Source organism: Drosophila navojoa, chromosome 5, assembly GCF_054131105.1.
Source record: "Drosophila navojoa isolate 15081-1374.11 chromosome 5, UAZ_NAV_1.0, whole genome shotgun sequence".
Classification (NCBI taxonomy): domain Eukaryota; kingdom Metazoa; phylum Arthropoda; class Insecta; order Diptera; family Drosophilidae; genus Drosophila; species Drosophila navojoa.
Genome location: NC_142893.1, coordinates 15,756,610 through 15,772,259, shown reverse-complemented (window position 1 = coordinate 15,772,259; position 15,650 = coordinate 15,756,610).

The following is a 15,650-nucleotide window of genomic DNA, read 5'->3' as shown; positions in this document are numbered from 1 at the left end:
CACCCGATTTTCGTGTGGAATACCTTGTTAGACGCGTAAGTATGCATAGTATCAGTCAGCATTCAAAAATAGTCATGGAAATATAAGGTTTCGGAGGAATGCACAAGACACCCAAAAATACCGAAAAAATACTAAAAGTCAAGCCTCTAACTTTCGTAGTTCATATCTTGTGGACTTTTCATCCGATTTTCGAGTGGAATACCTTGTTAGACGCGTATTTATGCATAGTATCAGTTTGCATTCAAAAATAGTCATGGAGTTATAAGGTTTCGGACGAATGCACAAGACACCCAAAAATATCGAAAAAATACTAAAAGTCAACCCTCTAACTTTCGTAGTTCATATCTTGTGGACTTTTCATCCGATTTTCGAGTGGAATACCTTGTTAGACGCGTATTTATGCGTAGTATCAGTTTGCATTCAAAAATAGTCATGGAGTTATAAGGTTTCGGACGAATGCACAAGACACCGAAATATACCAAAGTATACCGAAAAAATACCAAAAGTCAAGCCCCTGACATTGGTAGTTCATATCTTGTGGACTTTTCATCCGATTTTCGAGTGGAATGCCTTGTTAGACGCGTACTTATCCGTAGTATCAGTTTGCATTCAAAAATAGTCATGGAGCTATAAGGTTTCGGACGAATACACAAGACACCGAATATATCAAAAAATACCGAAAAAATACGAAAAGTCAAGCCCCTGACATTGGTAGTTCATATCTTGTGGACTTTTCATCCGATTTTCGAGTAGAATACCTTGTTAGACGCGTATTTATGCGTAGTATCAGTTTGCATTCAAAAATAGTCATGGAGTTATAAGGTTTCGGACGAATGCACAAGACACCGAAATATACCAAAAAATACCGAAAAAATACTAAAAGTCAAGCCTCTAACTTTCGTAGTTTATATCTTGTGGACTTTTCACCCCATTTTCGAGTGGAATGCCTTGTTAGACGCGTATTTATCCGTAGTATCAGTTTGCATTCAAAAATAGTCATGGAGTTATAAGGTTTCGGACGAATGCACAAGACACCGAACTATACCCAAAAATACCAAAAAAATACTAAAAATCAAGCCTCTGACATTGGTAGTTTATATCTTGTGGACTTTTCACCCGATTTTCGAGTGGAATACCTTGTTAGACGCGTAAGTATGCATAGTATCAGTCAGCATTCAAAAATAGTCATGGAGTTATAAGGTTTCGGACGAATGCACAAGACACCGAAATATACTCAAAAATACCGAAAAAATACTAAAAGTCTAGCTTCTGACATTGGTAGTTCATATCTTGTGGACTTTTCATCCGATTTTCGAGTGGAATACCTTGTTAGACGCGTATTTATGCATAGTATCAGTCTGCATTCAAAAATAGTCATGGAGCTATAAGGTTTCGGACGAATACACAAGACACCGAATATATAAAAAAATACCGAAAAAATACCAAAAGTCAAGCCTCTGACTTTGGTAGTTCATATCTTGTGGACTTTTCATCCGATTTTCGAGTGGAATACCTTGTTAGACGCGTGTTTATGCATAGTATCAGTTTGCATTCAAAAATAGTCATGGAGTTATAAGGTTTCGGACGAATGCACAAGACACCGAAATATACCCAAAAATACCAAAAAAATACTAAAAGTCAAGCCTCTGACTTTCGTAGTTCATATCTTGTGGACTTTTCACCCGATTTTCGAGTGGAATGCCTTTGTACTTATGCGTAGTATAAGTTTGCATTCAAAAATAGTCATGGAGCTATAAGGTTTCGGAGGAATGCACAAGACACCGAAATATACTCAAAAATACCGAAAAAATACCAAAAGTCAAGCCCCTGACATTGGTAGTTCATATCTTGTGGACTTTTCATCCGATTTTCGAGTGGAATGCCTTGTTAGACGCGTACTTATCCGTAGTATCAGTTTGCATTCAAAAATAGTCATGGAGTTATAAGGTTTCGGACGAATGCACAAGACACCGAAATATACCCAAAAATACCAAAAAAATACTAAAAGTCAAGCCTCTGACTTTCGTAGTTCATATCTTGTGGACTTTTCACCCGATTTTCGAGTGGAATGCCTTTGTACTTATGCGTAGTATCAGTTTGCATTCAAAAATAGTCATGGAGCTATAAGGTTTCGGACGAATGCACAAGACACCGAATATATCAAAAAATACTCAAAGTCAAGCCCCTGACATTGGTAGTTCATATCTTGTGGACTTTTCATCCGATTTTCGAGTGGAATACCTTGTTAGACGCGTAAGTATGCATAGTATCAGTCAGCATTCAAAAATAGTCATGGAGTTATAAGGTTTCGGACGAATGCACAAGACACTGAAATATACACAAAAATACCGAAAAAATACCAAAAGTCAAGCTTCTAACTTTCGTAGTTCATATCTTGTGGACTTTTCATCCGATTTTTGAGTGGAATACCTTGTTAGACGCGTGTTTATGCATAGTATCAGTTTGCATTCAAAAATAGTCATGGAGCTATAAGGTTTCGGACGAATACACAAGACACCGAATATATAAAAAAATACCGAAAAAATACCAAAAGTCAAGCTTCTGACTTTGGTAGTTCATATCTTGTGGACTTTTCATCCGATTTTCGAGTGGAATACCTTGTTAGACGCGTAAGTATGCATAGTATCAGTCAGCATTCAAAAATAGTCATGGAGTTATAAGGTTTCGGACGAATGCACAAGACACTGAAATATACACAAAAATACCGAAAAAATACCAAAAGTCAAGCTTCTAACTTTCGTAGTTCATATCTTGTGGACTTTTCATCCGATTTTTGAGTGGAATACCTTGTTAGACGAGTATTTATGCATAGTATCAGTTTGCATTAAAAAATAGTCATGGAGTTATAAGGTTTCGGACGAATGCACAAGACACCGAACTATACCCAAAAATACCAAAAAAATACTAAAAGTCAAGCCTCTGACATTGGTAGTTCATATCTTGTGGACTTTTCACCCCATTTTCGAGTGGAATGCCTTGTTAGACGCGTATTTATCCGTAGTATCAGTTTGCATTCAAAAATAGTCATGGAGTTATAAGGTTTCGGACGAATGCACAAGACACCGAAATATACCAAAAAATACCGAAAAAATACTAAAAGTCAAGCCCCTGACATTGGTAGTTCATATACCTTGTTCATACCTTGTTAGACGCGTGTTTATGCATAGTATCAGTCAGCATTCAAAAATAGTCATGGAGTTATAAGGTTTCGGACGAATGCACAAGACACCGAACTATACCCAAAAATACCAAAAAAATACTAAAAGTCAAGCCTCTGACATTGGTAGTTTATATCTTGTGGACTTTTCACTCGATTTTCGAGTGGAATGCCTTGTTAGACGCGTAATTATGCGTAGTATCAGTTTGCATTCAAAAATAGTCATGGAGCTATAAGGTTTCGGACGAATACACAAGACACCGAAATATACTCAAAAATACCGAAAAAATACCAAAAGTCAAGCCCCTGACATTGGTAGTTCATATCTTGTGGACTTTTCATCCGATTTTCGAGTGGAATGCCTTGTTAGACGCGTACTTATCCGTAGTATCAGTTTGCATTCAAAAATAGTCATGGAGTTATAAGGTTTCGGACGAATGCACAAGACACCGAAATATACCAAAAAATACCGAAAAAATACTAAAAGTCAAGCCTCTAACTTTCGTAGTTCATATCTTGTGGATACCCTCCTACCCCCCTATACCCCCCTATACCCCCCTATACCCCCCTATAACCCCCTATACCCCCTATACCCCTCCTTACCCAGAGCCGTCAGAAATTCTTTTTAAGCCGCACCCCCTACCCCTATACCCCTATACCCCCCTATACCACCCAACTCCCCTATACCCCCCTACCACCCTATTTTATTCATTTTAGCCGTACCCCCTACCCCTATACCCCTATACCCCCCTATACCCCCCCCCCCTCCCTCACTACCCAGAGCCGTCAGAAATTCTTTTTTAGCCGTACCCCCTAACCACCTATACCCCCCTATACCCCCCTATACCATCCTATACCCCCTATACCCCCTACCCCCCTATACCCCTCTACCCCCCTATACCCACCTATACCCCCTATACCCCCCCTTCCACCCTACCACAGCTGTCAGAAATTCTTTTTTAGCCGTACCCCCTACCCCTATACCCCTATACCCCCTATACCCCTATAACCCCCCTATACCCCTATACCCCCCTACCCACCTATACCCCCCTATACCCCCTATACCCACCCCCCTCCCTCCTTACCCAGAGCCGTCAGAAATTCTTTTTTAGCCGTACCCCCTACCCCTATACCCCTATACCCCAATACCCCTATACCCCTATACCCCTATACCCCTATACCCCTATACCCCTATACCCCCTATACCCCTATACCCCTATACCCCTATACCCCTATACCTCTATACCCTTATACCCCCCTATACCCCCCTATACCCCCCTACCCCCCTATACCCCCACACCCCCCTATACCCCCTATACCCCCCCCCTCCCGCCCTACCACAGCCGTCAGAAATTCTTTTTTTAGCCGTACCCCCTACCCCTATTCCCCTATACCCCCCTATACCCTATACCCCCCCTACCCCCCTATACCCCCCTATACCCCCTATACCCCCTATACCCCCTATACCCCCCCCTCCCTCCCTACCCAGAGCCGTCAGAACTTCTTTTTAGCCGTACCCCCCTACCCCTATACCCCTATACCCCCCTATACCCCCCTACCCACCTATTCCCCCCTACCCCCCTATACCCCCCTACCCCCCCTACCCCCCCCTACCCCCCTACCCCCCTACCCCCCTATACCCCCTATACCCCCCTCCCCCACCACAGCCGTCAGAAATTCTTTTTTTAACCGTACCCCCTACCCCTATACCCCTATACCCCCCTACCACCCTATACACCCCTACACCCCTATACCCCCCTATACCCCCTATACCCCCCCCCACCAACTACCCAGAGCCGTCAGAAATTCTTTTTTAGCCGTATCCCCTACCCCTATACCCCTATACACCCCTATACCCCTATACCCCACTGTACCCCCCTATACCCCCCCCTCCCTCCCTTCACAGAGCCGTCAGAAATTCTTTTTTTAGCCGTACCCCCTACCACTATACCCTCCTACCCCCCTATACCCCCCTACCCCCCTATACCACCCTACCCCCCTATACCCCTATAACCCCCTATACCCCCCCCTCCCACCCTACCCAGAGCCGTCAGAAATTCTTTTTTTAACCGTACCCCCTACCCCTATACCCCTATACCCCCCTATACCCTACCCCCTACCCCCCTATACCCCCTATACCTCCTATACCGCCTATACCCCCTATACCCCCTATACCCCCCCCTCCCTCCCTAAAAAAAAAATACTAAAAGTCTAGCTTCTGACATTGGTAGTTCATATCTTGTGGACTTTTCATCCGATTTTCGAGTGGAATGCCTTGTTAGACGCGTACTTATCCGTAGTATCAGTTTGCATTCAAAAATAGTCATGGAGTTATAAGGTTTCGGAGGAATGCACAAGACACTGAAATATACACAAAAATACCGAAAAAATACCAAAAGTCAAGCTTCTAACTTTCGTAGTTCATATCTTGTGGACTTTTCATCCGATTTTTGAGTGGAATACCTTGTTAGACGAGTATTTATGCATAGTATCAGTTTGCATTCAAAAATAGTCATGGAGTTATAAGGTTTCGGACGAATGCACAAGACAACCGAACTATACCCAAAAATACCAAAAAAATACTAAAAGTCAAGCCTCTGACTTTGGTAGTTCATATCTTGTGGACTTTTCACCCCATTTTCGAGTGGAATGCCTTGTTAGACGCGTATTTATCCGTAGTATCAGTTTGCATTCAAAAATAGTCATGGAGTTATAAGGTTTCGGACGAATGCACAAGACAACCGAAATATACCAAAAAATACCGAAAAAATACTAAAAGTCAAGCCTCTAACTTTCGTAGTTCATATCTTGTGGACTTTTCATCCGATTTTCGAGTGGAATACCTTGTTAGACGCGTATTTATGCATAGTATCAGTCTGCATTCAAAAATAGTCATGGAGTTATAAGGTTTCGGAGGAATGCACAAGACACTGAAATATACACAAAAATACCGAAAAAATACCAAAAGTCAAGCCTCTGACTTTGGTAGTTCATATCTTGTGGACTTTTCATCCGATTTTCGAGTGGAATACCTTGTTAGACGCGTATGTATGCATAGTATCAGTCAGCATTCAAAAATAGTCATGGAGTTATAAGGTTTCGGACGAATGCACAAGACAACCGAACTATACCCAAAAATACCAAAAAAATACTAAAAGTCAAGCCTCTGACATTGGTAGTTTATATCTTGTGGACTTTTCACCCGATATTCGAGTGGAATGCCTTGTTAGACGCGTACTTATGCGTAGTATCAGTTTGCATTCAAAAATAGTCATGGAGCTATAAGGTTTCGGAGGAATGCACAAGACACCGAAATATACCAAAAAATACCGAAAAAATACTAAAAGTCAAGCCCCTGACATTGGTAGTTCATATCTTGTGGACTTTTCATCCGATTTTCGAGTGGAATGCCTTGTTAGACGCGTACTTATCCGTAGTATCAGTTTGCATTCAAAAATAGTCATGGAGTTATAAGATTTCGGAGGAATGCACAAGACACCGAAATATACCCAAAAATACCAAAAAATACCGAAAAAATACTAAAAGTCTAGCTTCTGACATTGGTAGTTCATATCTTGTGGACTTTTCATCCGATTTTCGAGTGGAATGCCTTGTTAGACGCGTACTTATCCGTAGTATCAGTTTGCATTCAAAAATAGTCATGGAGTTATAAGATTTCGGAGGAATGCACAAGACACCGAAATATACCCAAAAATACCAAAAAATACCGAAAAAATACTAAAAGCTTAGCTTCTGACATTGGTAGTTCATATCTTGTGGACTTTTCATCCGATTTTCGAGTGGAATACCTTGTTAGACGCGTATTTATGCGTAGTATCAGTTTGCATTTAAAAATAGTCATGGAGTTATAAGGTTTCGGACGAATGCACAAGACACCGAAATATACCAAAAAATACCAAAAAAAATACTAAAAGTCAAGCCTCTGACTTTCGTAGCTCATATCTTGTGGACTTTTCACCCGATTTTCGAGTGGAATGCCTTTGTACTTATGCGTAGTATCAGTTTGCATTCAAAAATAGTCATGGAGCTATAAGGTTTCGGACGAATACACAAGACACCGAATATATCAAAAAATACCAAAAAAATACTAAAAGTCAAGCCCCTGACATTGGTAGTTCATATCTTGTGGACTTTTCATCCGATTTTCGAGTGGAATGCCTTGTTAGACGCGTATTTATGCGTAGTATCAGTTTGCATTCAAAAATAGTCATGGAGTTATAAGGTTTCGGACGAATGCACAAGACACCGAAATATACCAAAAAATACCGAAAAAATACTAAAAGTCAAGCCTCTAACTTTCGTAGTTCATATCTTGTGGATACCCTCCTACCCCCCTATACCCCCTATACCCCCCCCTCCCTCCTACCCAGAGCCGTCAGAAATTCTTTTTTAGCCGTACTCCCTACCCCTATACCCCCCTACCCCCCTATACCCCCTACCACCCTATACCCCCCTACCCATCTATACCCCCCTATACCCCCCTACCCCCTATACCCCTACCCTATACCCCCCTATACCCCCTATACCCCCTATACCACCGCCCCTCTCTCCCTACACAGAGCCGTCAGAAATTCTTTTTTAGCCGTACCCCCTACCACTATACCCCTATACCCCCCTATACCGGCCTACCACCCTATACCCCCTACCCCCCTATACCCCCCTATAACCCCCCTATAACCCCCCCCCTACCCCCCCTACCCCCCTATACCCCCCTATACCCCCCTATACCCCCCCCTATACCACCCCCCTATAAACCCCCCTATACCCCCCCCCCTACCCCCCCCCCCCCCCCCACCCTCCCACCCTACCACAGCCGTCAGAAATTCTTTTTTTAGCCGTACCTACCCCCCTACCCCCCCCTATACCCCCCCCCTATACCCCCCCCCCCCCCCCCCCCCCCCCCCCCCCCCCCCCCCCCCCTATATACCCCCCTATACCCCCCTACCCCCCTAACCCCCCCCCCCCCCCCCCTATACCCCCCTATAACCCCCCCCCCCCCCCCCCCCCCCCCCCCCCCCCCCCCTTACCCCCCCCCCCCCCCCCCCCCCCCGTACCCCCCCTACCCCCTACCCCCCCCCCCTACCCCCCCCCCCCCCCCCCTATACCCCCCCTATACCCCCCTATAACCCCCACCCCCCCCCCCCCCCCCCCCCCCCCCCCTACCCCCACCCCCCCCCCCCCCCCCCCTACCCCCCTACCCCCCCCCTACCCCCCCCCCCACCCCCCTATACCCCCCCCCCCCCCCCCCCCCCCCCCCCCCCCCCTATCCCCCCCCCCCCCCCCCCCCGTCCGAAAAACCCCCCCCCCTACCCCCCTACCCCCCCCCCCCCCCCTATAACCCCCTATACCCCCCTATACCCCCCTATACCCCCCCCCCCCCCCCCCCCCCCCCCCCCCCCCCCCCCCCCCTATACCCCCTACCCCCCCCCCCCCCCCCCCCCCCTACCCCCCCCCCTACCCCTATAACTCCCCCCCCTACCCCCCTACCCCCCTACCCCTACCCCCCCTATACCCCCCCTATAACCCCCTATACCCCCTATATACCCCCTACCCCCCCCCCCTATACCCCCCCCCCCCCTATACCCCTATAACCCCTATACCTACCCCCCTACCCCTATACCCCCCCCTATACTACACCCCCACCCCCCCCCCTACCCCCCTATATCCCCCCCTATACCACCCCCTACCCCCCCCCCCCCTACCCCCTATACCCCCCCTATATACCCCCTATACCCCCCCCTCCCTCCCTACCCAGAGCCGTCAGAAAAACCCCCCCCTCCCTCCCTACCCAGAGCCGTCAGAAAAATAGTCATGGAGTTATAAGGTTTCGGACGAATGCACAAGACACCGAACTATACCCAAAAATACCAAAAAAATACTAAAAGTCAAGCCTCTGACTTTGGTAGTTCATATCTTGTGGACTTTTCACCCCATTTTCGAGTGGAATGCCTTGTTAGACGCGTATTACTCCGTAGTATCAGTTTGCATTCAAAAATAGTCATGGAGTTATAAGGTTTCGGACGAATGCACAAGACACCGAAATATACCAAAAAATACCGAAAAAATACTAAAAGTCAAGCCTCTAACTTTCGTAGTTCATATCTTGTGGACTTTTCATCCGATTTTCGAGTGGAATACCTTGTTAGACGCGTATTTATGCATAGTATCAGTCTGCATTCAAAAATAGTCATGGAGTTATAAGGTTTCGGAGGAATGCACAAGACACTGAAATATACACAAAAATACCGAAAAAATACCAAAAGTCAAGCCTCTGACTTTGGTAGTTCATATCTTGTGGACTTTTCATCCGATTTTCGAGTGGAATACCTTGTTAGACGCGTATGTATGCATAGTATCAGTCAGCATTCAAAAATAGTCATGGAGTTATAAGGTTTCGGACGAATGCACAAGACACCGAACAATACCCAAAAATACCAAAAAAATACTAAAAGTCAAGCCTCTGACATTGGTAGTTTATATCTTGTGGACTTTTCACCCGATATTCGAGTGGAATGCCTTGTTAGACGCGTACTTATGCGTAGTATCAGTTTGCATTCAAAAATAGTCATGGAGCTATAAGGTTTCGGAGGAATGCACAAGACACCGAAATATACCAAAAAATACCGAAAAAATACTAAAAGTCAAGCCCCTGACATTGGTAGTTCATATCTTGTGGACTTTTCATCCGATTTTCGAGTGGAATGCCTTGTTAGACGCGTACTTATCCGTAGTATCAGTTTGCATTCAAAAATAGTCATGGAGTTATAAGATTTCGGAGGAATGCACAAGACACCGAAATATACCCAAAAATACCAAAAAATACCGAAAAAATACTAAAAGTCTAGCTTCTGACATTGGTAGTTCATATCTTGTGGACTTTTCATCCGATTTTCGAGTGGAATGCCTTGTTAGACGCGTACTTATCCGTAGTATCAGTTTGCATTCAAAAATAGTCATGGAGTTATAAGATTTCGGAGGAATGCACAAGACACCGAAATATACCCAAAAATACCAAAAAATACCGAAAAAATACTAAAAGCTTAGCTTCTGACATTGGTAGTTCATATCTTGTGGACTTTTCATCCGATTTTCGAGTGGAATACCTTGTTAGACGCGTATTTATGCGTAGTATCAGTTTGCATTTAAAAATAGTCATGGAGTTATAAGGTTTCGGACGAATGCACAAGACACCGAAATATACCAAAAAATACCAAAAAAATACTAAAAGTCAAGCCTCTGACTTTCGTAGCTCATATCTTGTGGACTTTTCACCCGATTTTCGAGTGGAATGCCTTTGTACTTATGCGTAGTATCAGTTTGCATTCAAAAATAGTCATGGAGCTATAAGGTTTCGGACGAATACACAAGACACCGAATATATCAAAAAATACCAAAAAAATACTAAAAGTCAAGCCCCTGACATTGGTAGTTCATATCTTGTGGACTTTTCATCCGATTTTCGAGTGGAATGCCTTGTTAGACGCGTATTTATGCGTAGTATCAGTTTGCATTCAAAAATAGTCATGGAGTTATAAGGTTTCGGACGAATGCACAAGACACCGAAATATACCAAAAAATACCGAAAAAATACTAAAAGTCAAGCCTCTAACTTTCGTAGTTCATATCTTGTGGATACCCTCCTACCCCCCCTATAACCCCCTATACCCCCCCCTCCCTCCTACCCAGAGCCGTCAGAAATTCTTTTTTAGCCGTACTCCCTACCCCTATACCCCCCTACCCCCCTATACCCCCCTACCCCCCTATACCCCCCTACCCCCCTATACCCCCTATACCACCCCCCCTCTCTCCCTCACAGAGGCGTCAGAAATTCTTTTTTAGTCGTACCCCCTACCACTATACCCCTATAACCCCCCTACCGGCCTACCACCCTATACCCCCTATACCCCCCTATACCCCCCTATACCCCCCTATACCCCCCCACCCTCCCACCCTACCACAGCCGTCAGAAATTCTTTTTTTAGCCGTACCGCCTACCCCTATACCCCCTACCCATATACCCCTATACCCCCTATACCCCCCTATACCCCCCTACCACCCTATACCCCCCTATACCCCCTATACCACCCCTCCCTCCCTACCCAGAGCCGTCAGAAATTCTTTGTTAGCCGTACCACCCCCTACCCCTATACCCCTATACCCCCTACCCCCCTATAACCCCCTACCCCCTATAACCCCCCTATACCCCCCCTATACCCCTATAACCCCCCCCCCCCCCACCATCCCAACCCAGAGCCGTCAGAAATTCTTTTTTAGCCGTACCCCCCCTACCCTATACCCCTATACCACCCCCTATAACCCCCCTACCCCCCCTACCCCCCTATACCCCCCTATACCCCCCTATACCCCCTATACCCACCCCCCTCCCTCCCTACACAGAGCCGTCAGAAATTCTTTTTAAGCCGTACCCACCCCCCTACCCCTATACCCCCCTATACCCCCCTATACCCCCCTATTACCCCCTATACCCCCTATACCCCCTATACACCCCCTATACCCCCCCTATACCCCCCCCCCCCCCCTAATCCTACCCAGAGCCGTCAGAAATTTTTTTTAGCCGTACCCCCCCCTACCCCTATTCCCCCTATACCCCCCCTACCCCTATACCCACCCCCCTATAACCCCCTATAACCCCCCTACCCCCCTATACCCCCCTATACCCCCCTATACCCCCCCCCCTACCACCCCCTATACCCCCCCCCCCTCCCTCCCTACACAGAGCCGTCAGAAATGCTTTGCCGTACCCCCTACCCCTATCCCCCCCCCCCCATACCCCCCCTAATAACCCCCCTATACCCCTATACCCCCCTATACCCCCCCTATACCCCCCTAACCCCCTATACCCCCCCCCCCCCCCTCCCTCCCTACACAGAGCCGTCAGAAATTCTTTTTTAGCCGTACCCCCTACCCCTATACCCCCCTATACCCCCCTATACCCCCCTACCCCCCTATACCCCCCTACCCCCCTTATCACCCCCTATACCCCCCCCCCCCCCCCCTAATCCTACCCAGAGCTGTCAGAAATTCTTTTTTTAGCCGTACCCCCTACCCCTATACCCCTATACCCCCCTATACCCTCCCTTCCTTCCTTCCCAGAGCCGTCAGAAATTCTTTTTTTAGCCGTACCCCCTACCACTATACCCTCCTACCCCCCTATACCCCCCTACCCCCCTATACACCCCCTACCCCCCTATACCCCTATACCCCCTATACCCCCCCCTCCCACCCTACCCAGAGCCGTCAGAAATTCTTTTTTTAGCCGTTACCCCCTACCCCTATACCCCTATACCCCCCTATACCCCTATACCCCCCTATACCCCCCTACCCCACCATACCCCCCTATACACCCCCCTCCCACCCTACCCAGAGCCGTCAGAAATTCTTTTTTTAGCCGTACCCCCTACCCCTATACCCCTATACCCCCTTATTCCCCTATACCACCCTATACCCCCCTACCCCCCCTATACCCCCCTATACCCCCTACCCCCCCTATACAACCCCTACCCCCCTATACCCCCCCTCCCTCCCTACCCAGAGCCGTCAGAAATTCTTTTTTAGCCGTACCCCCTATCAGTTTGCATTCAAAAATAGTCATGGAGCTATAAGGTTTCGGACGAATACACAAGACATCGAATATATCAATAAATACCGAAAAAATACTAAAAGTCAAGCCCCTGACATTGGTAGTTTATATCTTGTGGACTTTTCATCCGATTTTCGAGTGGAATACCTTGTTAGACGCGTATTTATGCATAGTATCAGTCTGCATTCAAAAATAGTCATGGAGCTATAAGGTTTCGGAGGAATGCACTAGACACCGAAATATACTCAAAAATACCGAAAAAATACCAAAAGTCAAGCCCCTGACATTGGTAGTTCATATCTTGTGGACTTTTCATCCGATTTTCGAGTGGAATGCCTTGTTAGACGCGTACTTATCCGTAGTATCAGTTTGCATTCAAAAATAGTCATGGAGTTATAAGATTTCGGAGGAATGCACAAGACACTGAAATATACCCAAAAATACCAAAAAATACCGAAAAAATACTAAAAGTCTAGCTTCTGACATTGGTAGTTCATATCTTGTGGACTTTTCATCCGATTTTCGAGTGGAATGCCTTGTTAGACGCGTACTTATCCGTAGTATCAGTTTGCATTCAAAAATAGTCATGGAGTTATAAGGTTTCGGAGGAATGCACAAGACACTGAAATATACACAAAAATACCGAAAAAATACCAAAAGTCAAGCTTCTAACTTTCGTAGTTCATATCTTGTGGACTTTTCATCCGATTTTTGAGTGGAATACCTTGTTAGACGAGTATTTATGCATAGTATCAGTTTGCATTCAAAAATAGTCATGGAGTTATAAGGTTTCGGACGAATGCACAAGACACCGAACTATACCCAAAAATACCAAAAAAATACTAAAAGTCAAGCCTCTGACTTTGGTAGTTCATATCTTGTGGACTTTTCACCCCATTTTCGAGTGGAATGCCTTGTTAGACGCGTATTACTCCGTAGTATCAGTTTGCATTCAAAAATAGTCATGGAGTTATAAGGTTTCGGACGAATGCACAAGACACCGAAATATACCCAAAAATACCAAAAAATACCGAAAAAATACTAAAAGTCTAGCTTCTGACATTGGTAGTTCATATCTTGTGGACTTTTCATCCGATTTTCGAGTGGAATACCTTGTTAGACGCGTATTTATGCGTAGTATCAGTTTGCATTCAAAAATAGTCATGGAGTTATAAGGTTTCGGACGAATGCACAAGACACCGAAATATACCAAAGTATACCGAAAAAATACTAAAAGTCAAGCCTCTAACTTTCGTAGTTCATATCTTGTGGACTTTTCATCCGATTTTCGAGTGGAATACCTTGTTAGACGCGTATTTATGCATAGTATCAGTTTGCATTCAAAAATAGTCATGGAGTTATAAGGTTTCGGACGAATGCACAAGACACCGAACTATACCCAAAAATACCAAAAAAATACTAAAAGTCAAGCCTCTAACTTTGGTAGTTCATATCTTGTGGACTTTTCATCCGATTTTCGAGTGGAATACCTTGTTAGACGCGTATGTATGCATAGTATCAGTCAGCATTCAAAAATAGTCATGGAGTTATAAGGTTTCGGACGAATGCACAAGACACCGAAATATACTCAAAAATACCAAAAAATACCAAAAGTCAAGCCCCTGACATTGGTAGTTCATATCTTGTGGACTTTTCATCCGATTTTCGAGTGGAATGCCTTGTTAGACGAGTATTTATGCATAGTATCAGTTTGCATTCAAAAATAGTCATGGAGTTATAAGGTTTCGGACGAATGCACAAGACACCGAACTATACCCAAAAATACCAAAAAAATACTAAAAGTCAAGCCTCTGACTTTGGTAGTTCATATCTTGTGGACTTTTCACCCCATTTTCGAGTGGAATGCCTTGTTAGACGCGTATTTATCCGTAGTATCAGTTTGCATTCAAAAATAGTCATGGAGTTATAAGGTTTCGGACGAATGCACAAGACACCGAAATATACCAAAAAATACCGAAAAAATACTAAAAGTCAAGCCTCTAACTTTCGTAGTTCATATCTTGTGGACTTTTCATCCGATTTTCGAGTGGAATACCTTGTTAGACGCGTATTTATGCATAGTATCAGTCTGCATTCAAAAATAGTCATGGAGTTATAAGGTTTCGGAGGAATGCACAAGACACTGAAATATACACAAAAATACCGAAAAAATACCAAAAGTCAAGCCTCTGACTTTGGTAGTTCATATCTTGTGGACTTTTCATCCGATTTTCGAGTGGAATACCTTGTTAGACACGTATGTATGCATAGTATCAGTCAGCATTCAAAAATAGTCATGGAGTTATAAGGTTTCGGACGAATGCACAAGACACCGAACTATACCCAAAAATACCAAAAAAATACTAAAAGTCAAGCCTCTGACATTGGTAGTTTATATCTTGTGGACTTTTCACCCGATATTCGAGTGGAATGCCTTGTTAGACGCGTACTTATGCGTAGTATCAGTTTGCATTCAAAAATAGTCATGGAGCTATAAGGTTTCGGAGGAATGCACAAGACACCGAAATATACCAAAAAATACCGAAAAAATACTAAAAGTCAAGCCCCTGACATTGGTAGATCATATAACTTGTGGACTTTTCATCCGATTTTCGAGTGGAATGCCTTGTTAGACGCGTACTTATCCGTAGTATCAGTTTGCATTCAAAAATAGTCATGGAGTTATAAGATTTCGGAGGAATGCACAAGACACCGAAATATACCCAAAAATACCAAAAAATACCGAAAAAATACTAAAAGTCTAGCTTCTGACATTGGTAGTTCATATCTTGTGGACTTTTCATCCGATTTTCGAGTGGAATGCCTTGTTAGACGCGTACTTATCCGTAG